The sequence below is a fragment of the Piliocolobus tephrosceles genome, chromosome 13 (assembly GCF_002776525.5).
Source record: "Piliocolobus tephrosceles isolate RC106 chromosome 13, ASM277652v3, whole genome shotgun sequence".
NCBI lineage: Eukaryota > Metazoa > Chordata > Mammalia > Primates > Cercopithecidae > Piliocolobus > Piliocolobus tephrosceles.
The window spans coordinates 117,358,217-117,382,883 of record NC_045446.1 but is presented as its reverse complement, the minus strand read 5'-3'; the positions used below and the strand labels follow the sequence as shown (position 1 = coordinate 117,382,883).

General features: G+C 41.2%; 1 long non-coding RNA gene across 1 annotated transcript; it reads left to right on the top strand.

Moving 5' to 3' along the window:
- The first annotated feature begins 19,508 nt into the window (after positions 1–19,508).
- Positions 19,509–22,677, top strand: LOC116418421. Its single transcript, XR_004228426.1, has 3 exons — positions 19,509–19,913; positions 20,681–20,836; positions 21,715–22,677. It is a non-coding gene; the product is annotated as an uncharacterized LOC116418421 (long non-coding RNA).
- The last annotated feature ends 1,990 nt before the right edge of the window (positions 22,678–24,667 follow it).

Here is a 24,667-nt window from a genome sequence, read left to right as displayed (position 1 = left end):
CACACCCAGCTAATTTTGTATTTTTAGTAGAGATGGGCTTTCTTCATGTTGGTCAGGCTGGTCTCAAACTCCCAACCTCAGGTGATTCACCTGCCTTGGCTTGCCAAAGTGCTGGGATTACAGGCATGAGCCACCGCGCCCGGTCTTATTTTTACTTTTAAATACTATTATTTATCTATCAATGTGCCTGAGTCCCTTAAAAGGTTTTCAGCTCTTGGAAAGTAAGGATCATATATCAATAATTCCTGTATATCCCTACAATTTTACATGGAATAACTACTTTTAAAATGAATATTGAATAGACGCTCAAACTTCTAGGTAAAAACAGATATTCTGTCTCATAGACACTGAATACTCTCTCTTCAAAACACAAATCATAATTCATAATTATGTATTTCAGTGGCTGTTTCCTTAATGTCTGCCCTTCTACTAGATAATAAATTATATGTGAACAAGTCAAGGTTGTCTCATTCACTCTTGTATTGCGTTTGTCAAATTGAAAAATGTGTAATGGTAAGTTTAGGTGTTTCTAATGCTTAACTTAGCCCAGTCAACAGGTGCTTTCTACTTTGAGGAAAGTCTTGTTTACTTTATACAAGAATAATTGTAACGATTGTCAGTTCCTGCCCGCTCCACTGCTTAGCAGATTGAAAATATCTGTCACCTCCAAAAGGGCCCTAATTTGGACTTCCCTTGCTCCATCTACCACCTCCCTCAGAAGGAAATTGTTTTCAATTCTCCAAAGCAGAAACTCTCAGTTTCAAGCTCCAAGAACTATCAGTCTTTTTTTTTTTCTCACTCTCAGAACTGCCATCCTCAAAGAAAGTCATATAGTGCCCATCCGTCTGCAGCAGAGTCCCAGTCCCCCAACTTTTCTGCCACCCAACAAGTAAGTGTAGCACCCATTCGTCTGCAGCAGAGCCTCAGTCTCCCAACCTTTCTACCCCCCAACAAATAATGCATCTCCTGCTTTGTTTTTTGTTGGCGCACAGCACGTCCTCCCGCCCGGGGCTTTGGCTCACACTGCTCTGGTGTGTGCATGAGTATGTGCTGCTCTGTGTTTTGTGGTGTCTCTTTAGAAGCCTCTGCCATTCTGTGGGTGTTTTCTCGATCTGAAATGGAACCACTGAGTCTATGACACCCGCTGCTGTTTGTGCAATTCTCTGCAAAAATGGCTTCAAGTGTTACCTTGCCTGCTCCACTTCGGGGCAACCACAATGATGAACAGGCACGAACTTCTTGACGCATGCACTTCACCTCCCTGACAAGGCCCGATAAGATCAAATAGCAGGGCTGCAAGTGGTCTGACAGGCTCGGTGTGCCATGATCAGAGAGCAGAGGTGGGTGAGCTGAAGGCCCCTGCTACACTCCTGCCACGGGGCCTTGCTTGGGCTGCAGTTAACTCTGGGAGGGGCTGGTCTCAGGGGTGGGAGACACAGCTGAGTTTCCAGAAGAGTCGACGGGTGCATTTCAGGCACAGAAATCAGCCTAGAAAAATCTCCTTTCTAGGGCCTAGGTTTCTTCCTTTATCTTGTCAGTGTGGTTGTTTATTTCCCTCCTTGGTTATTTCTTCCCCACAAATCACTATAATAAGAACAATTTCACACAGAGTGAGCATTCACATGGAGTCAGGTTCTTTGCCGAGGCCTGTACCTGTTTCCTCTAAGCCACCTCTCTGCTTTGAAAACAGTTCCCTCTCTCTGCTTCTGAGCTCATGAGGGGAGTCACTCAGGCGTCAGCATCCAAACCACAGGGAAGACTCATCGACCGACCCCACGGCCTGGCTTGGGGGGTGGTGCATGTGGTGATATTTCTGGTAGGCATTTCAAGTTTTCATCTTTCATGTAATAAGGATTCCTTGTGACTCGAAGGAAAAAAGAAACCGTCGACTGGGATGGATTAGCTAGTAATCGTGTTGTGAGCAGGGATTATTGGGATCTAATCTTTATTGCAAAAGTCATATTCAGTGAACTCTGAATGACCTGATGGTTCCACACTCGCTATTAGGAGCCTGAGAACCCACAGCATGAGGATCCTGTGGAAATCATTTCTATATGGGGGCTGCTGTAAGATCTAGTGTTGGTCTAGTGGCAAGGAAAAGAAAAGTGCCTGGATCTGGGATATGCAACAAGTCAGTGGCACAACTAGCAACGAAAGAAAGGTGCTGGGGCAAGGGAATTATTTTTTCCATAACTCTATAAAAGACTCCTGTTCACAAGAAGACGCTACTCATTTCATTTCTTTCCAGAAAGGTGCTGAAAGGCAAAAATTACCAAGGGTCAAGCAGAGAAAGCTCTAATAGAGAAATGCCATTATGCTTCAGATTCCTTAAGTTTTAATGAAATGTTGCTAGTTCTGTTTCATAGGCAGAGAATTGAAGGCTCTGAGAGGTTAAGGGGCTTGTCCAAGGTCACTCGGCAAATAAGTCGTGGAGTTGCAAGGGAAATGGTGCCAGGTCTGACAGTCTCATCCACACCTGCCTCCTCCCGTCTGAAATGCAAAGCAGGCAGAAGAGGCTCCAGCTCTGACTCATGAAAGCTCATCATCAGCCTTAGCGTTTCTGGCTGTCCATGTTCCCAGCCTGTGAATTGAGCCCTCTGTCCTGGAGCCTGTTTGGGCTGGGAAGCTGTAGTCATTGCTTGGCCTTTCTCCTTGGCCACAGATGGTTGGCACAATATCAACTGCTTATTGTTTTTGATTTTGTTTGCTTTCATCTCCAGAGTCAGGGAAATGAGTGCTCCTGAGATTACTTTGTCAGTAACTATGAAAGCACCCCCTGCCCATCTTCAAGTTCCAAAGAAATCTGACAACCATGATAGCAGCCTTAGTGGCAGCAAGAATAAAATCAAGAGTCCATAAACCAGGCAGAAGGATCATCCAGTTCCCAACGTTAGCCAAGGCAGCAGGAGGAGTGACAAAGTTCTGGCAGGCCTATGGGACTGCTTACAAGATCTGGATACCCCAGAGCCCAGGAGGTGAATCTGGGGATGCTTAAGGAAGCTGCTGTGCCTAGATATCACTGGCTCATGTGGGAAGGGCAACCCTGGCAGAAGGGAGCCCTCTCCCCTCAATTTGTCTGTGTTGCACCCTTTTCTCCCACTCTGCTTTGGTCTCTGTGTGTCAGCTCTCCGTTGACCTGCTTCCCTTCTTCTAGGCCCGGCTGGAGCTGACAGCTCAGTGCTGCTCAGCTGGCTATCCCTGTTGGAACAACAGCTTTCAGACTTTATTAAGTACCTAAGCTTCCAACCTTGAGCAGCAAGCATGCTGTCTCCAAACTTCAGCATCCCGGCTTCCAAAGCCCCAAAGACTAGACGAGCCCACTCAAGGTCATGCCATCCTCCAGGGGACTGTTTGCTTGGCCAGAAATCACGAGTGAAGAGGAAAATGAGAAGAGAGCATGGGGGCATTAGCAAGCCCCCACACTCTTTTCTTCTTCTAAACACCAAACTCGTTCCTGTCACAGTTTCTTTTTCTTCAATAAAGAGTAAGACAGGAGCCACTTACATACACATCAAAAAACGGAGTCACCTCATGGTGTCTCAGAGGCCACCGGTGCCTCTCTCCTCCCAACACTCTCTCTTGTAGAGGTGTTGGAAAAGTTGACTCAGTCATATCATCTTCTTCATTTAGAAGTTTAGTTTGAATCATCTTAGTGTTCCATCTTTATTAAGAAATGTTGAGCTGCTGGCTGGGCGTGGTGGCTCATGCCTGTAATCCCAGCACTTTGGGAAGCCAAGGTGTGTGAATCGCTTGAGGTAGGAGTATGAGACCAGTGTGGCCAACATTGTGAAACCCTGTCTCTGCTAAAAATACACAAATTAGCCGGACATGGCGGTGCATGCCTGTAGTCCCACCTACTGAGGAGGCTGAGGCAGGAGAATGGCTTGAGCCTAAGAGGTGGAGGTTGCAGTGAGCCGAGATCATGCCACTGCACTCCAGCCTGGCTGATGAGAGTGAAACCTTGTCTCAAAAAAAAAAAATATATATATATATATATATATATAAAAGAAAAGAAATGTTGATCATTGAGCTGCTAAATGTGCAAGTTTTGCTCCTAAGGATAGTGGCCACTTCAGGTCAGGATTCTCTTATTTTGTTCAATCACACTCTTTCAAAGCTGGGGAAGCCCTAGAGTCTTTCTCTTCCACCTCTCCCATTTTACAAGTGGGAAACTGAGTCACTAAGAAGTAAAGTGCTATAGCTTTCATGGAGGAAATAGGACTCACCTCTGGCCTCCAAGCCCCCAGCCTGACATGCCCATGACCACTGTTTTTTTCTTTTTATTGAGTGTAACATCGAGACAAGAAAGCTTTAAAGCTCAATGCTCTTGTCACATTTTCTTGTCTGTTGTTCTTGTATTCCATTACAAATCTGCCCCTGACCCTTTTCGAAAGGGGTCATTGAGAGAGGGTAAGGAAGGAGAGGCAAATAAGCTTGGGCATGACCTGATCAATCCATGGTTACTGAGTTTCTCAGGAATGGAGCCTTTTTTCTAAGGTAGAGAAGTGGAGGTGGAAAGAAAGCAGGAGCCACAGAGAGAGGATCTGGGGAAGGGGTAGGGGCCTGGCGACACCATTAGTTCTGGGGTTACATGCACTCCCAGTGGCCCTCGCTGAGCCCAAAGCCTAACCAGAGCACAGTCATGAAGCAACATCTACCTACAAAATTGGTGGCCTGGAAATTCACGCACAGATTTCATTCCATTACTGACGAAAGAGGTAGGAAGAAAGAAGATGATTATTAGAAATATCTTGAAGAAAAGGTGGTTCTTAAATTTTAAAACTTATTAAAAAGAAAGTGCCTTGCCCACCTCCCAACTCTAGAGATTCTGATAGTTTAGTGCGGAGGCCAGAAATACGTTTTTCTTGCTGTTGTTGATGGTGAATGTCTAGTACTCCATTAGTGGCTTAAACAAATCAACTATTTTGGAAAATCATTTTAGAGTTACAAAAAAGGTTGCACACATAGTATTGTCAATTTAGTATACCCCTCACCTCCATTCCATTTCCCCTAATTTTAATTTAAAAAATTGTAGTGAAATATACATAATATAACATGTACTATTTTAATTATTTTAAGTGTACAGTTCAATGGCATTAAGAATATTCATTCACGTTGCTGGACAGCCATCACCATCATCCATCTTTTATCTTCCCAAATGGAAATGATGTAGCCATTGAATGATAACACCCCATTCTCTCTTGCCAGCCGTCATTCGACTTTCTGTCTCTATGGATTTGACTCTGTTAGGTACCTCATATAGGTGGAACCATGCAATATTTGCCCTTTTGTATCTGGCTTATCTCACTTAACGTAGTGTCTTCAAGGTTCATTTATACTGCAGCATGTGTCAGAATTTCATTCCTTGGTAAGGCTCAATAATGTTCAATTGCATGTATATACCATGTTTTCTTTCTTCATTTGTGTGTTGATGGATATGTGGATTGTTTCTACCTATTGACTATTGTGAATAATGCAGCTGTGAACATGGGTGTGCAAATATCTGTTCAAGTCCCTGCTTTCAATTCCTTCGGGTAAATACCCAAAAGCCTAATGTTAATTTCATATACAACAGTGGTACATTACTATTCACTTAATTTTCACATACTATTCACTTACTATTTACAGACTTTATTCAGATTTCACCAATTTTTCCATTAAAATATAGTCTTATGATAAGCACTCCAGGAGATTCTGGTTCATGGGTCAAAGTTTTATAAGCATTATTTTTTAAATGACCGATTGGGTCCAGGAAGCAGTGCCATATGTTGGAAAGTTGACCTCGGACTGCGGTACTGTAAGCTGAATCCGGAACAGGTTCAAAAGCAGCCTGTGGAGATTCACTGCCTTCCACTGGGCCTAGTTTTCTCCATCTTTCAAAGAGAATGGTTTGAGAATGATCTGCAGTCTTCTAGAGAAAAGAAGCTCTAGCATGTAAAGTTGTTCTCTAGGTAAAAGCTTTCCAGACAGCTGCTGACAAAAGAGAAATTGGCCAGCATTTTTGAACTCTCTTAATAACGGTATTATTATTACTTTACATAAAAGAAGCAAGATTTCAACTAAATGACAATGGTTCTAGGATTCCTTCACAGTAGTGTTAATTCCTTATAAAGCAGCATGGGAGTATTTTTCTGTAGGAATCAGCCTGACAGAGCCCTATAGAACTGAGCCTCTGAAGACGTGCACTGACCAGCACAGGGAAGAAGAGTTAAAGATCTCTAAACATGTGAAACGACATCATTACTGCTGCTCCAGGCATATGGTATGTTTCAGGCACCCTTTTAAGTTAGTCTTCTCATGAGGAAGATTTGGGAGCAAATGCAAAATGAACCCACGGGAACATTTTTATGACACTGCTTTGGATGCAGCACAGAAGTGTGCCTTTTATGGTAAAAGGATGTGAAACCTTAAACTGGTGACCAAAGATACTCCAAGGAAGCATTAAAACAAGGAAGCAGGCTGGGCACAGTGGCTCACGTCTGTAATCCCAGCACTTTGGGAGACCGAGGCAGGTGGATCGTGAGGTCAGGAGTTCGAGACTAGCTTGACCAACATAGTGAAACCCCATCTCTACTAAAAATACAAAAATTAGCCAGCCATGGTGGTGTGCCCCTGTAATCCCAGCTACTCAGGAGGCTGAGGCAGGAGAATCGCTTGAAGCTGGGAGGCGGAGATTCAATGAGCCGAGATGACACCACTGCACTGTAGCCTGGGTGATGGAACGAGACTCCGTTTCAAAGAAAAAAAGAAGAAGAAGAAGGAAAAAAAAATAAGGAAGCAACAGTAATTCAAAGAGAGGGGAGGACCTGGGCTGAAATCTGGTTTGGATTCTATTAATCTCAGTGTCTTGGGAAAAGCCCTAGAGGGCCCTTAACCAAGGGAGAGGCAGTCATGACCTCAGCACTAGCATCTTAACATCTTTTCAGAGAGGTGTCAATTCCTGGGGACCCCCTTGTGGCAGCCCTGACTCAGAAAGAAACACACCAGCCACTATAGTACATCATCGCATACCACTTCCTGAAGGGCTTTGGGTTTTCCCTAGAAGGCTATATTGTTATGAGCAGGTCCTGCCAGGAACAAGCTTGAGCTCAATAGCTAAAGCAGGGGTGGGGGGAGGAAAGAAGCAGAGCAGAACGTACACCTTTTCTGTGTGTGTGTGTGTTTACATACATATACATACAGACTTGCCCCCACTCACAGTTTATTATCTGTGCCTTATAATCCATATATGGAAGATAGGCATGGAAGTAGAGAAAAACAAAATGCACCTCTACAAGGAAGAGGGAAATAAATCAGTCAACGGCCTTTCCCAACTTTGTGAGCTTTGAAATAGCAGATATTATGCAAAGGCAGAAGTCTCTGGTTGGATAAAGAAGAACTACCATTTGATCCAGCAATCCCACTGCTGGGTATCTACCCAGAAGAAAAGAAGTCATTATGTGAAAAAAGACACTTGCTCATTTGTGTTTATAGCAGCACAATTCGCAATGGCAAAAATATGGAACCAGCCCACCAACCAATGAGTGGATACAGAAAATGTAGTGTGTGTGTGTGTGTGTGTGTGTGTGTGTGTGTGTGTGTGCCATGGAATACTACTCAGCCATAAAAAGGAACAAAATAATGGCATCCACAGCAACCTGGATGCAGTTGGAGATCATTATTCTAAGTGAAGTAACACAAGAAGGAAAAAACATTGTATGTTCTCACTTATAAGTGGGAGCTAAGTTGTGAGGACACAAAGGCATAAGAATGATATAATGGACTTTGGGGACTCAGGGAGAAGGGTGGGAAGAGGGTGAGGAATAAAAGTCTAACACTGGGTACAGTGTGCACTGCTCAGGTGACAGGTGCACCAATATCTCAGAAATCACCAATAAAGAATTTATCCATGTAACCAAAACCATCTGTTTCCCAAAAACTATTGAAATAAAAATAAATAGATAAGCAAATACACAAATATAAACATTTATTGTTAGATCTCTTACAATTGTTAATATGCTGATGGAATTGTACATTTCTTTTCTCACATTTATGTCATTAAACAAATGTTTTTAAAATCATCGTGCAGTAGAACTCTGTGGAGCACCCTTTGGGAAACACTGAACTAGCTTGCTTGAACAGTAGCACTGCCTGTGCTTCTTGGCAGGCAAGATAATTAGAGAAACATGATGGGCTATTGTTTTATAACCAGATACAAGTCTATCTTTTTTGTCAGATTCTAAGTTGTAAATAAATTTTTGGATTAGTTACGTAGTGCAAAGAGTCATTGAACCACATAATGACACATAATAAAGTATCCCTTTAAAAATTGTTTAATTGTACATGTAGAATAATTTTCTATGTTTTTATTTTTACTGTATCAAATATTGGGTACAAGACATTTTGCATTGGGAGAAGGGGAGTAGGCCTGTTGCTTTCTAACAGTCTAGTTTGATAGAAATCACTAAATTTAGAATACCTTGAACTTCTTTTCCTTGAATGCAAATTCATTTATCTATGAATAAGCATTATGATTATGACTGCAGTTGAAATTCCCTAACTTAACTTTCGAGTCTCCAGCAGTATCCAGAAACTGCTTCCCAAATGAACAAATTTCCATAAGCTTTTGATACCAGACCTGCATATGAGACACTTTGGATATTTTGGTATTTGAGAAGGCTGGTCTCTTCTTTCACCTAAACATAAGCTCTTCCATCTCCTCCAAAGATGAGTCCCAGGGCAATCCTACAGGCAGGACTGAGACTTTCTCTGGAAGCTTCCTTGGGTTTGATGCAATGCTCAGGAAGGCGCTTGAGCAAGATCGTACAGACCTGGCCAGGATAACTAAGTAAAAACATGCCATTAGCAACAAGGAAGAAGTTGTTTTTCCTTCTCTGATGGCAGAGCGTTTCCTAGAAAGTAAAGAAATGCAGAAAATCTTCATCACAGCTATCTTATCTACTTGATCTCATTACTCCTTATTAACACAAGAAGACTCTGAACAGTTATCGTGAAAGTCCCGGTAAGAAGGAAGTGATCAGTTTCAAACTAATCTAGCATATCAAGATGATGATAAACAAAAAAGTCTAATTATTCAATAATAAATAATATTGATTCTTAATTGGAGATATAACCCTTGTTCCTCCCTATCTCTTCCATCATCTCACTACATGATGCATTTGCAAATACACATACACACTAACCAGTTGGGTCTGGTTCCTTTTTTTGTTCACCTATTGCACCCAGTTTTGCTGTTTATCAGAAAATTACCACATGATGTTGAAATTAACTGCTTATGTGTCATCTTCCTCATAAAACTACAGATTCTTTGAAGATAGGTTCAACATATTATCATCTTAATATTCCACTGACCAATGCAGAAAATATTTATCAAATGTGTTGAGTATATCACCATTACACTAGTTACATGGACACTCATTTTTACTATGCTTACTGTTAAGTTTGACCAACTGTTTCCTTTTATGATTTAACACACTCATTTTAGATGAGTGGCCCATCAGAAAATAAGTTTTTTAGTACAGACTTTAAAATGGAGATAGCACCTCTAAAGGACCTACATTTATTTGTTTCAAGAGAAATATAACTTTGAGACATGACAGCAATATAAACTTTAAGATAAATCTATCAGTATCATTTGATAATTCAGTTAAACTTGAGAGAATCAGAATAATGATTTGATATGGTTTGGATTCGTGTCCTCACCCAAATCTCATGTTGAATTGGAAGAAGGGTCTCGTGGAAAGCAATTGGATCATGGGGGCAAATTTCTCGCTTGCTCTTCTCATAATAGTGAATGAGTTCTCATGAGACATGATTAAAACCATCATGTAAAAGGGAATTTTTTCTACAACCCTTATTCCTTATGCAGTAATTCCACCTATCTTAAAGGGATATGTTCCAAAGCTTCCACTGGATGTCTAAAGCTACAGATAGTATTGAATTCTTTATATACTATGTTTTTTCCTATACAGACATATTCATGATAAAATGTATAAGTTGGTACAGAAAGAGATGAGCAACAACTAAAAATAATATAGAACAGTTATAGCAATATACTGTAATAAAATTTACATGAATGTTGTTTCTCTCTCTCTCAAAATATCTTATTGTACTGTACTCACTTGTTTTTTGGACCTCAGTTGACCCTGGGTAACTGAAACTGCAGAATGCTCAACCTCCCCCGATGAGGTGGGACTACTGTACACAAATAATGTGAATTCCTCTAAAGAGGATTAAGAGGTCAGGTTCTTTACATTTTGGTCTGCATCCTAGCATTTCCTCAGAAAGGTGTTTCAGGCATTGGAAAAGTGTATTCTGGAACAGGTTCTCTCCAATAGAAATATAATGTAAGACATGTATATAATTTTAAATTTTCTAGTAGCATCATTAAAAAAGAAACAAGAAACAGGTAAAAAGTATTTTAATAATATATTTTATTTAACCCAATATATCTAAAATATTATCATTTCAATATGCAATCAATATAAAATGATTCCTGAGATATTTTCCATTCTTTTTTTATCCGAATTCTTTGAAATCCAGTGTGTATTTTATACTCACATTTTAATTTGGACTAGACACATTTCTGTGCTCAATAGCCACATGTGGACAGTGGCTAATATTGGTCTAGAAAACCCATCACAGGAGAACAAGCTATTTATTTTTCTTATGTCATGTATGATTTTGTTGAGAAGATATCAGCTTGAGTCAATGGGTCTAGTAGTGCTGAGTTGAGCTATAGAATTTGATAACAAATACTTACCAAGTTCTTAATGTGTTCTAAGCTTTGTTTTAGAAACTGGGACTATAGTTGTAAATAAGAGTCAAAATTTACTCCCTTATGGAGCTAGCATTCTACTATGTGATACAGACAACAAACTAGACATATTTAATATAATGTAGGTTCAATGGTGGTAAGTGCTAAGGCAAAAACAAGGACGGTAAAGAGAAATAGAGAATTTTTTCTTACTGAGACAGGAATCTAAGTTTTAGAAATAGTTGCCAGTTGCCTTCTTAGTTAAAAGGTGACATTTGGTTAAAGACCCTCTGGCAATATTACAAGAAAATTATGACCTTGGGTAACTGGGGTTTTTAAGTAAAAATTGTTGAAATGTATAGATGAGTTTTTCTCTTAGATTTAAAGGTTTCAGGCCAGGTGTGGTGGCTCATACCTGTAATCCTGGCACTTTGGGAGGCAGACATGGGAGGATTGCTTGAGCCCAGGAGTTCAAGACCAGCCTGGGCAACATGGCAAGACGCGTCTCTACCAAAAAAAAAAAAAAAAAATTATCCAGTCATGTTGGCACACACCCATAGTCCCAGCTACTCAGGAGGCTGAAGTGGGAGGATATCTTGAACCTGGGAGGTCAAGGCCACAGTAAGTCATGATCATGACACTACACTTTAGCGTAGGCAACAAAGTGAGACCCTGCCTAAAAAATGGTTTCACATATCTGTGTGAAGGCTGACCATGGGCTAAACAATTTTGGTTGTGATAATGCTAAAACAAACACAGGCTCTGCGTTCTTGGGATATGTATTTTAAAGGCAGACTATTAATTAAATATTTGAAATTATAAATATGTAAGTACACATGAAAATAGGTACTGTGAATTTATATAACAAAAACCCAAACTAGACCTGAGCTAGGCTAAAAGGATGTCTGAGTTACCTGAGGCAAAATTGAAAGAGGCATTGGAATAGCATTCTGGGAGGAAAGAACAACATATGCAAATGTCCTCGGTAGTGTATTTAAGAAATAAAAATACAGCTTGTCTGGCTGGCATGAGGAGAGAGCTCTATGAAAATGGGGTTGAAATTGAGGCTGCAGTCTATTGGAACATGTAGACCATGTTCAACATTTGGATCGGTTTGGATAATCCTAAGAGAAGTGAAAAGCCATTTAAGGTGGTTTGTGTCTTTTAAGCATTTAAGATTTTAGAGGGTAATGATAAGATTTTTGTTTTGAAATAATCACTGTGGCTGCAGTGCATGAAGGGATTGGAGGGGTGGCCAGAGGTCAATAGGCAGGCTCTTATAGTGGCCCTCAGTTCGAGATCAGAATGTGTATGTCATAAGCTTAGACAACCAATTTCTTGTGGAATCCATGGGCTTTTAGAAAGTGTGACTCTCAGGTGAACTTGAGGAGGGACCATCTAAAGGTCTGAGCCCTCAGAAAAGAGGCTATGTAATGACTTCATAGGACAGTAAATGTAAATGAACATGTTAATGAAATACAGATGGAACAAAATTCTAATGAAGAAAAGACTCGGCCGGGCGCGGTGGCTCAAGCCTGTAATCCCAGCACTTTGGGAGGCCAAGACGGGCGGATCACGAGATCAGGAGATCGAGACCATCCTGGCTAACACGGTGAAACCCCGTTTCTACTAAAAAAAATACAAAAAACTAGCCGGGCGAGGTGGCAGGCACCTGTAGTCTCAGCTACTCTGGAGGCTGAGGCAGGAGAATGGCGTAAACCTGGGAGGTGGAGCTTGTAGTGAGCTGAGTTCCGGCCACTGCACTCCAGCCTGGGCGACAGAGCGAGACTCCATCTCAAAAAAAAAAAAGAAAAGGATCAAGATGGTATGAAATTTTGGCTTAGTGTCATATTACATTGGACAATTTAGAATCCACACTTTAACCTTATATTTTGATTAACTTGCTTTGCAGGTTTCAGTTCTTCTTACCATTGTAAACGTCTTACTTTTTTTTTTTTTTTTTTTTTTTTTTTTGAAAGTGAGTACAGTGCATAGGGCAGTTATCAACTGGTTTTCCTACCTCAAACGATTCCTTTGCACCTAGTAAAATCAAGATCCTAGACTGGTCCCCAACTTTTTAAGGTCCTTTGAAAGTGAACCTTAATGTTGTTTATATGTTATATTTGTGCAGGTCACAAGCAACGGTATAGCCTAATCCAGTCGAAAAAAACTTGATAAGGAACAATCTATGATTTCCTTAGAGTCCAACAGAAAGGATAGATGCTGGAGGTTTAAAAAGCTTTTATATCAAAAGAGCTCTCTTGAAGCTTTCCTTTAATTAAAAATACACAGAAAATGATGCAGTCAAGTTCCTAGTAACCTGATTATAGGATATCTCTTACACAAGAAATATTACTAGAAAGATTAATAGTAGTGATGGCCAAAATTTATTGAATTCTAACTATGGCTAAGCTCTATTCTAAATATGTCATCACATGTAATCTTCACAATAAATTGACAGTGTCAGCACTATTATCATTACCATTTTATAAAGAAGCAACAGAATACATGGAACCATCAGATAACTTGCCTCAAAGCATGGACATTATGAGGAATAGAGTTGGGATTTGAGCCTTGGCAGTGTCGTACAGAAGCTTCTGTGTTACAGGTCCCTTTACTTCTAGATTAGTGGTTTTCTCCCTTTCTCTGGTGAATCTAAGGTGAGTTACTCACAAGGAGGCTCCTAAGCAAGTGTCTCTTTTGAACTGAAATGGTGTTGAATGGATGCCCTGTGCAACTGTGAAATTTTCCCTCAGCCTTTCTCAGGGTGCTCCCGTACACCTTGGAGTTTCTTTCAGCCAACATCACAATCAACTAGGGCTTTGAAATGGATTTTTGTGAATCATGTGAATTATGTGACACTATTCTTCCACTGGACAATTTTTCATCTATCAGGCCAGGCCCTTGATGCAGAAGGTGGCAGTGAAGGATCTGGAAGGGGTGTCTTTCTGTGTCTCAGCTGTTTCCTGGAAGTTTGCTCCTGGGCACCTCCAGCTTTTCTTCACCTCTACCTTCCTTCAGTAGAAGAAACCAGAATGGTCCCCGACTACCCAGAGCAGGTCCCCAGCAAGGAGCAAAGAAACAAAATACAAAGTAAACAAACACTGGGACAAGAGGGCAGCAGAGTAATGATAATGCTGTGAGCATGAAAAGCACTGTGGCCTCTCAGTCCGCATCTGATATGTTTGGATATTTTATCCCCTCCATACTCATGTTGAGCTGTGATCCCTCGTGTTGGATGTGGGCCTGGTGGGAGGTGTTTGGGTCGTGGAGGTGGATCCCTCATGAATGGCTTGGTGCCCTCCTCAAAAATAGTCCTAGGGTGACCCTGAAGTTCTCCTTTCTAGGTTGCCCCTGGACTGGGCACTATGAGGAGAGACCTCACTGCATTCCCTTGCTCCTTGCTGTCCTTGCTGAGACTTGGTCCAGAACCTCACATCCTAGACAAACAGTACATGCTCAGGGCAGATGTGCTTAGAACACCTCCCTTAACTCTCTCAAACTCTCTTCATTGCTTCAAGACTAACACCCCTATAGTGAGCATTCCTCACTGAGAGCCCTCAACTCTTTTTGTTTCATCTGCTTGTTAGTTTTCATAAGTTAAATGTTTGCACTGTACCTCAGAACTATCTTTTAATGAAAATGATTCCAGGCTATTTTATTTAAAAACACAGGCTCATAGAATGCTCATTTCAGGAAGCAAAAAGGAATAATTCTTCTGAAATTCCTGTAGGAGTATATACTGATAGGAAGAAACCCACTGGGTTTAGCCAACCAGGGCAATTTACTGAAAAAGGGCCTTGGACAGAAAGAGCTCCACTGAAAGCAGCAGTACAGGAGAACCCCAAAGACCTCACTTAGCCCTTCCCCCTTTCCTTCAGAAGGGTTTTCAATAAACTGTTCCAAATACTAAATTTTGATTTGCAATAATTCAAAATTATAGGAAAATTCCCAAAGAGTAGGCAAGCCAAGACAGAGACAGTTATAGCCCCCTTTAATAGGACCTTTACAAGGGAGGCTGGAGCCCAGTGAGATCAAAGCAAGGGAAGGTGTTCTGACCTCATCCCGTAGCACGGATTGAACTCCTAACCTCAGTCTGCCCAGGAGACAAAAGTTATTGCAGCTGCTTCAAAGCCACAGTCAGTCACATGTGAGAGTTGCCTCATATCCCAGGGCTCACCCTCAAATCTGCCTCCACCACCCTTGCTTGGCTAGCAGGTTGTGAATGGGGAGGAGGCCACTGGATATGGTGCATTAGTCCATTTGCATTGGTATAAAGGAATATATGGGGCTGGGTAATTTATAACAAAAATAAGCTTATTTGGCTCACAGTTCTGCAGGCTGCACACAAAGCATCGTGCCAGCATCTGCTTCTTGTGAGGGCCTCAGGAAGGTTACAGTCAAGGTGAAAAGCCTAAGGGAGCCTGGATGTCCCATGAGGGAGAGAGTGGGCAAGAGAGAGGGAGCTGGAAGTTCCAGGTTCTTTTAAACAACCAGATCTAACATGAACTCACAGAGCAAGAATTTACTCACTACCATGAGGGGGGCACCAAGCCATTCATGAGGGATCCACCTCCACGACCCAAACACCTCCCACCAGATCCACATCCAACACGAGGGATCACAGCTCAACATGAGTATGGAGGGGATAAAATATCCAAACATATCAGATGCGGACTGAGAGGCCACAGTGCTTTTCATGCTCACAGCATTATCATTACTCTGCTGCCCTCTTGTCCCAGTGTTTATTTACTTTGTATTTTGTTTCTTTGCTCCTTGCTGGGGACCTGCTCTGGGTAGTTGGGGACCATTCTGGTTTCTTCTACTGAAGGAAGATAGAGGTGAAGAAAAGCTGGAGGTGCCCAGGAGCAAACTTCCAGGAAACAGCTGAGACACAGAAAGACACCCCTTCCAGATCCTTCACTGCCACCTTCTGCATCAAGGGCCTGGCCTGATAGATGAAAAATTGTCCTACGGAAGAATAGTGTTATTCACTTTATTCACAAGAATTCATTTTCAAAGCCCTAGCTGATTGTGATGTTGGCTGAAAGAAACTCCAAGGTGTACGGGAGGGAGCACCCTGAGAAAGGCTGAGGGAAAATGTCACGGGGACTCTGCACAGAATAAGATACTGAAAGGCCTGCTGAGGCCACATGAAGGAGACAGGAAACTGTTTCCCTAAAGAGCATGGCAAGTAGTTGCTGTGGAACCTCATTAGATGCTGTGATTTAGTCTAATGCACTTGACTCTGTCAGTTCCCCTGTCTTCAGGTTTTTTCCTCCAGTAGTGACACTGTGGCTCTCAGTGCTGGGGTGGGGGATTTATACCACATGGAGCAGCCGTTTAGCAGATCACTTGAAAGAAACAAGAATAGGGTGTTGGAAGAACAAGGGAGTTCCTGGAAATACTCCCCACTTCTTTTACTCATTCTTATTTTTGTAGGATTTTTAAACCAAGCCCATGAGAACTGTTACAGGATGTATGTAATAAAAAGACCTCCCAGCTTCCACTCCTGCTCCGGTGTGCAGGGACAAGCTGTGTCTGTGACTTAAGACCCTCCACGTCTGGCCTTGATTTCTTTGGCTCTCCAGGTAGGCAAAGGCAAGTGATGATAACTGGCCTTTGGGTGATTAGTATCGCATTCCGGAGAGGTAAGCTACAGGGGTCTACTTATTACTGTCCCTGGTCCAAAGTGCAATTCCCTGCTCATTCCTCTGTCTCTGCATTTGTTCACTCACTTATCCACCAACAAATGTTTACTGATTGCCTACTCTGTGCCAGGCAGTAGTTTGAGTTCTATGGGTAGAGTGGTGAATAAAGCAAAGTCCCGTCCATCAAGGAGCTTAGATTTTGTAACCACACCTGACATCTATGCAGCCACTTTCATCTAGATTTGTCAACACCTGTGCAGATGTACTTTGCAGAATGATTTTGCCCTACCAACGGTGATTATTCCTTAGCGTTGAAAAAGCTTTGTTGAAAGTCCAGATCTTTCTTTACTCCCACTACATGTGGCACCCTCCAGTCTCCTTCCATGACGGTTCACAGCAGTCCTTCAGGTCTGAGCTCATTGCTCCCTCACCTTGCTAGACAATTCTTCCTTCTGTATCTTTGTTCCTGCCCTTGATTTATATTTATAATTGACTAACCTTTTTGTCATTTTATGTATAATATTCTGTCCGCCCACTTACACTAAAAACTTTCTGAATGCAGGGTCTACGTCTTTTAATTTTTATCTGTTATTCTTGAACAACCGGTGCAGTGGAGTTTTACTATAGACACAGACTCCAATCTTTCCTCCTTTGCATTGTATTAGTTTGCATTCTGCTATTCTGCTCCTGAAGATATGTGTTGTAAATAGCTGTAACTCACTTTCTGCTACTCTGCTTGCTTTTTTGATGCTGTCTGTTGATAATGCTTGAACATTTGTCTTATTCACCACTGTATCCTTTACATGCAGCAGAGTACCTGGTATAATAATATAAACTTAATACATATTTCTTGATTATCCATTGGCTGACTGACTGTAGAAACAATCCGCACAATCTGTAGCATGACCAATCTTTAGGAACATTGTACAACGTACAAGAATTCCAAAGCTTTCCTGTAGACGTCTAGAAATACCCACTAATTGGCCTGAAGACACTGAAGTTAAAGAAAAGACTGTCATTGAGCCAGAGAATGAGGCCACATATAAAATATTTATATGCCTTATTTTGCCCTTCAGAATGATTATGTTTTGGCTGGAAGGTGCAAGACCCTATGCTTTTACTGTTTACCTTATAAAAGTGATAGAGAGTGAGGAGGAGAGAGAGAGACTTGAAATTTGAAGATGATACACTGTGGGCACTGAAGATGAAAGAAGAAGCCACAAGCCAAGGGATGCTAAGGAATGCAGGTAGGTTCAAGAACCTAAAAAGGGAAGGAAAACGGCTTGTCCTCTAGAGCGCTGAGAGAGAATGCAGCCATACCAACACATTGATTTTTAGAACCTCTGACTACAAATTAGAAGATAGTAAATTTATTTTGCTTTAATCACTGATTTTTGGCCATTTCTTACAGCACTGTTAGGAAGAGAATACAAGGGTCCAGTGCAGCCAAGAGCTCTTGGAACAACCTCAGGGTCTGGCAGTATAATCTGAAACGTATAAATAATGGTAGTTCTGAAACACTAAGGTGGAAGAACTGGATTATCTGAGAAGAAAAGGGAGCTCTGTAATGTGGAGCACACACTGAGTGCTGAGTTTTCTAAACATCTGCAGAAAAACATGTTCCCTTGAGGCAGAAGTACAGAGTTAAGAGCTTGTAACTCCATGCTCATTTTGACCCCATAAACTTGGTCTGAGAAACCTAAAATGGAAGTTGACTTACAATTTATGGACCGGGAGCAGAATATTCACAAGTAACTGACAAGCAAAGTGAGAATAAAGGAAGGTGCAGAGCAGAATCTGTGAACAGCTTTTTATATGGCGAGTTGTGATGTGTTCTCCAAGTCCCATTTGCTCCAAAAATCTTCCTTTCCCAGCAGCCGCAGTGTTTGGGTGAAAGTAATGTCTCTAGTCCCTGTAGTTATTATCCACAAAGAACATCCCCACTATAAAACAGACTCAAAGTCTACAGACCTCCATTAAATAATGGAGGGTGATTTTCTTTATGAAAAGCACCACATGAGGCCCGTTAATAGGTCCTCCAAATAGTATTTGATTGCACAACCTCCAGTACACAAGCTATCCTTCAGGCCAGCTCCAACCTAAACCCAGTGGGAAGCCGCTGGCCTTCACTTAAAAGGGATGCAGAGCCAGACTCCAGAGTCAACAAGATTTGTTTAATTGACCCTTTTTCTGTGTAGCTCACATTTATGTGTTTTGTAGCTCAATCTTCTTTCTATCCTCCCAGCCTCCCTTCAGGCAGCTCTAATGAGAACTGCCCAAGATTTCCGAACTACCTTTACTTTAGTGGGTCAGTGTTCACATGCATTCATATTGTTCACACACATGAATTATATAAAGTGTCTTTACATGCTTACTATTTTTTTTTTTTTTTTTTTGAGACGGAGTCTCACTCTCTTGCCCAAGCTGGAGTGCAGTGGTTCAATCTCAGCTTACTACAACCTCCGCCTCCTGAGTTCAACCAATTCTCCTGCCTCCGCATCCTGCGTAGCTAGGACTGCAGGCACACGCCACCATGCCTGGCTAATTTTTTTTTGTATTTTAGTAGAGACCGGGTTTCACCATGTTGCCCAGGCTGGTCATGAACTCCTGAGCTCAGGCAGTCCTCCTGCCTCGGCCTCCCAAAGTGCTGGGATTACAGATGTGAGCCACCGCACCTGGCCTACATGCTTACTTATATGTTTGGCCTTTATATCATAAGGGTTCTGATGGCAGGGACTGTATCTGGTCCTCTGTCATATCCTAAGTCACAGAAATAAGATGAAATAAATCCCCAAATCTGAAATACCTGGTAATGCTACTTCCTGGTCTATGTTATTACCTACTTTATCTGTGATTCTTTTCAGATTAATGGATAAGCCACACAATCATTAAAATGTAAACATCTTGAGGTCAGGGACCATAAGATTATCTTTCCTCAAAGAAAGGTCAAATACATCACAGGCTGTTAGACTGGGAGGGAGAATGCTGCTTTGTCAAATAGTGTGCCCCTGCTCGTTGGAGGTATTTACCTCCAAAGGTAGTGCAGAGGCTCTGGGTACCTGTCTGGTTGTTGTACAGAGTACTTATGCACAGAGGGCAGGTGTTAATACTAAGTTATTTCTAAACTCCTTACAATATTATAATCCTATGACCTTAGTCATTCAAGCCATACCCTCTGAGAAGGTCTATCCAACCAGGCCTTTGGCTGGAAATGATACAAAAAACATGCAAAATCTGATATAATCTTCCCCATGCGTTGTTCTCCAAATTTTCTCTTTCAACTCTCCCTTATCTCTTTGTGTTTGTGTCTGGTCAAGCTGGAAACTCACAGTTCCCCTCAGGTACCCTGATATCTCTTACCTTTAGGCTGGGTAATTGCCACCCATGCAAATCCTTGGTCTTTCTTCGCAGGTTTTCCTGTTCTATTTCTTTCAGGATTCAACATGTACACCATGGTCTTCCATGAAGCTTTTCCTGACTCTGTAAGACTGCTGGCTATTTCTGCTGTAAGTTCCCATAGTACCCTGAGTTCAGGACAACTGCATTTTCATTTACTGTTCATTTATGTCTGTCCAGTAGACTGTAAGCTCCTTGGGGAAAGGACCACATCTTGTCTCTCTATATCCCCAGTAGTCCTCATCATGTCTAGTATATAGTAGATGGTCAAAAGTGTTTGTTAACCTCATGCTTAAATAACTGAAATTTAGTTAATGAATAATAAAGTGTCAAAATGCGTTAGCTTAGTATTCAATGAAGTCCAGGTGTCATAATTATATACTAGCAACATTGGAACTCTTCAAAAGATTGGGGAATGGGGGGACAGAGAAAGAGAGCAAGATAGAGAGAGACAGAGAGAGAGAGACTAGAAGACAGAGAGAGAAATGAAATTCACAGTATTTGCATGCCAAGACACTGTTTTCTATTTTTGTTCATGATGGTCTGATTCCCCATCCTTTAATTTTACCTTACACTCCACAGTCTGGAAACTTGGGGTGAAAGTGTCAGTATCAAGGCATTGCTCCTTTTCCTGTGAGTGAACCACTTATATCAGGAAGTTGTAAAAGTGTAAAGAGAATGTCCTTCCCCCTCAACACTGAATCCATGCATAGGCCATGTGGGCAGCTTTCTGCATGGCATGATTTTTCCAGAGTTTTTTTCAGCAAGGAATAATCTTTTTACCGACCTCCCATTATGTATGAAACCTCTGCAACTAAAATCAGTCCTTTCATATAAAGCTGTATCTTCAGAAATTTCCTTTTTATACACAAAGCAGATACCTGCAATGGACATCACAATTAATGTTAACAAAAATGGATGATTTGACCGGATTAGTCCCCATCGCTAGAGAATTGTGCCCCCAAGAAATGGACCACAGAAAGGTTCTTGATGATGAATCTGATGCCAGCAAATACCTGGGCCTGAAATGCAGGTAGGGATGGGAGGCCCCAGTGTGAAACTCTGTTGTATGAAGTAGCTCAAGGTCTCAGGTGTCCATTTGAAAAAGAAGGGGTATAGTGGATGAGAAAGATACAGCTTTTCGGTTTTGTGATGATATGGTTCTGCTCATGTCCAAAATGGGCTTTCAAGGTTAGGACATATTTTTCTTGGTATGTACAAGACATCACAAGGTATCTTGGTTTCTCTGTTTTCTTGTGAAGGTGTAACGCTCTTTTTCTTCAGGGCGTGTCTCATCGCCACAATTTAGAAGTGTAACATTTTGACTGCACCTTTGAAAACAGAGTGAACCTTTGTGGCTCCTTATCTTCTATGATTCTGTTTAAAGAAAACAAAACATATAGACAATGTTATGCACACAAGGCCTGAATCAAGCAACAACATATTTGTCTGTGGAGATTATTGGTACAGTGTGGTCACACATTCTATTTTCCACAAGCATGTGAGAGGCGCTGCTAAGCCCACTCTGTGAAACGCTTTCTATCTTCTGCTGGGGGAGTTTCCTTTCGCTGCCTGGTGTTTGAGGGACTCTCTATGAACATTTTCCCTTTAGAGCAAAACTGATTATGGGATGTCAAATCCTAATCATTAATACACACAAATATTTAAAGTTTTGGGTTTGATCGAGAGAATCTCCTTTTCCTGTGAATTTCCAGGTTTGTTACCTTAGTTGTTAGCCTTGCCTAATGAAACTCAATAGTTCCTGCTGCTTGCCTCTTTGGTCATTTTATACCAACCTAGAGTTGAAAGTTTGAGAAAGACATGATTTTCCAGGTGTTCACTCATGTTCTGTTTTACTTACAAGTGCGGACTCAAAACAACGGTTCTAATCAATCATGTGTTTTTCTACAGAACCTACGGGAAGATCAAGAAATGTCACTTCTGAGAAAAAAAATGTCTAATGCAAAGAGTGAAGAGAGCTTTTTATATCTTACACTGACCACAACACACAGTTCAGAAAACTTAAATAACCCTAACTAAAATTTTAAAGGTGCTTCAAAGCATAGAAAGTACCTTGACATGCATTTTCTCATTGAATTCTTATAAACCTATAAAATGGTGCTTACACCATTTCAGAAATGAGAAAATGGTGGCCCAGAAAATAAAGCAGCATGCACAAGACCACGCGCTGCACAGGGGACTGATCTGATACCAAAACTTGACTGCAGATTATTTACTTTCAACTCTCACCAGCAAAACGGACAAAAGTGCTTTGGACATGCAAGTGTTTATTATGTTGCATTTTGGAACTCCAGACCTAAAACCAAACATAAATAAATATAAAACAAAACAAAACAAAACAAAGAAGCACTAAAGATCAAACCCATCCTCAAACCCAAACATCCAGAAAATAAAAGGAAATTATTTTTTTTCCTTAGGGGAAGCAAGTGGAAACAGACACCTGGTTGATTTCATATGGGATTAGCTCTCAACTCTGATGAGCCTCATGGTCTCCTGGATCTTCCTAAACCAAGGCTCTGGGACAGTAATTAATCAGATGGAAAGTCTGGGAATTTATCTCACCACCATCACTGCTTCTGCTGAATGCTGACTTAAAGATGTGAATCCACTCAATTATCTCACAGTTAGGAAGAAGTGAATCTATAGTTCAACGACACAGAGATGAGAGCCCAGGACAATACCTAAGAGTCTGACTGCAATTAATTAGACAGATAGCATCTCGTATTTGGGAAAGACCTTAAAGGTCTCATCCAATCTCCCTCCTACTACAAGAATCCTTCCCTAGCAAGCCTGACAAATCACCACCTGGTGTTGGCTCCTGAGATAGGAATTTTCATTGTCGCGAGGCACCCGTTGCACTGCTGTGAGATGTGCTCTTGTTATTAGAATGGATTGCCTTCTTGGAATCAAATTATTTCCCCTTTTAAGCTGTCAATCCATTTTCTTGGCCTTAAACATTATGGTTATTTGTGCATTCACATGCTATTCTTCGAATATTTGAAGTCAGATCTCTTGACTTCCTTAAACTGTCTCTTCTCTATCAAAATATAACCAGCTTCTCCAACTTTTTCTAAATTTATTGATTTTCAAGACTTTTTACAAATAGTCCCATTTTTGTACTTTTTTGTGGAGAAATGTTCCTAACTGAATAGGGTCTATTTTTCCTACTTAATCTGATCCAATATTAATGTACTTTCAATACCTTGACTGGTCATTAGCTCTATACCAGTGAGGCCAAATATATGGTGGTGGGTAATAGTATCAACTCCCTCAACTCTGCAACCCACTGGAGCTTACCAAATGAGAACTGGTTTTCTTCATGCAATTTACCTCAAAAGCCACACCATCAGCAAGGGGACCAGAACTAATTGTTAAAGTGTAAGCCACAACGAACACACAATTGTCACTTAAAACCAGTTTTTGCTTCAGTAAGCTTTTTTTTTTTCTATCTAGTATTTTATCTCTTAAAATATAAAGAAAAAACAGGTAAGAAACTAGTTTACCAATAACTTTGACAAATAGCCCCTGAGGTAGAGTTAGTGACATTTGGAAAGTTGGTAAAAGCCACCAGAGTCAAAGCAACCTAAACAAAACAAAACAAAAAAAACTTGTGGCTATGACTCTTAACCAGGCCACACCTGTTTTCAGAAACCACTGAGTGTTCTGCAGATACGCAGAGATGCCAGGTCTGACAGTCTCTAAGGCAACCAGATACCGATCATTGTCACACAGTAAGAAATAGGAAGAGACACGGTAACAAACATTAAGCCTGGTTTTCTCATCTGCTCAACCGTGAACAGTAGGTGGAGTCAGCTCTGCCTTAAGACTCTTCACTTGTCCAGTCTCAAACACCGACTGGAGTGCAGGAGATCTTGCAGTTGGATAAGTAACTGAAGATCTGAAGCCCACCTCTCAAAGTCCACAGCAATCGAATGTGGACTTTGAAACAGGCTTTTGAGGAGAAAAGGACAAGCTTCAGGTTCCCCCCTTCTAATTTCCTCATCTGCAAAATAAAACAGAGTGTTTATATGGCTAGAGAGTGGTGCACCAGTGAACTGGGATGACACAAAGAGATAGCTTATCTAATTTGGCTACCAAACGGGTGGGTTGGATTTTAGTTAATAAATCACCATCACAGGCAAATATAAGTAGGTCCCTGCTTTCTGAGCACTTACATCTATTGAAGATGTACAATATCATGCTTTCCTTTTCGGAGACATTTCCAATCTGTAATATGTTAACAAGAGTAAAGCAAATGGGCATTTTGTAAGAAGTTGGCAGAGGTGCAGAATGCATTTAGGGATTGGAATGAGTGCTTGTCTACCGCTTTTCAAATCATTGCATTGGGATTACTTAGGCCTGTGTTTTTCTTACTCCCTAGACTGAGCTCCGTGACACCAGTGGCTCATTTTTGTTTATTGGTGTCATTCTCACTCTTCCTGGTGTCATGTTTTGCACCTGTGGATAGTCAAGTAATAGTTGAATAGTTGTTCAGTTGAATCACTCTGTTGCTTTTAGGAGGCTGCAGTTTGAAGTCACTGCAATAGACTGAAATCACATGGTCCAGGAAATGGGAAAACATACTGTGAAGATGGGCTAATTAATGATTTATTGTACCTTTAAAAAATTTAAAAAATTATAAATGTTAATGAAAGTATTGGTTTTTGAAGCTTAATGATGATCAGCAGCAGAAGCTATAACTTAAGTGGTACAGCTGGCCAGATAGCTACCATCTTTATTAAAAGGCCTGGTCAGAATAAGAATCATTACATAGAATTGAATATGGGACAGAATGTTGAGAATCAATTACGGTAGTAAATATAGCCACCTTTACAGCAACACC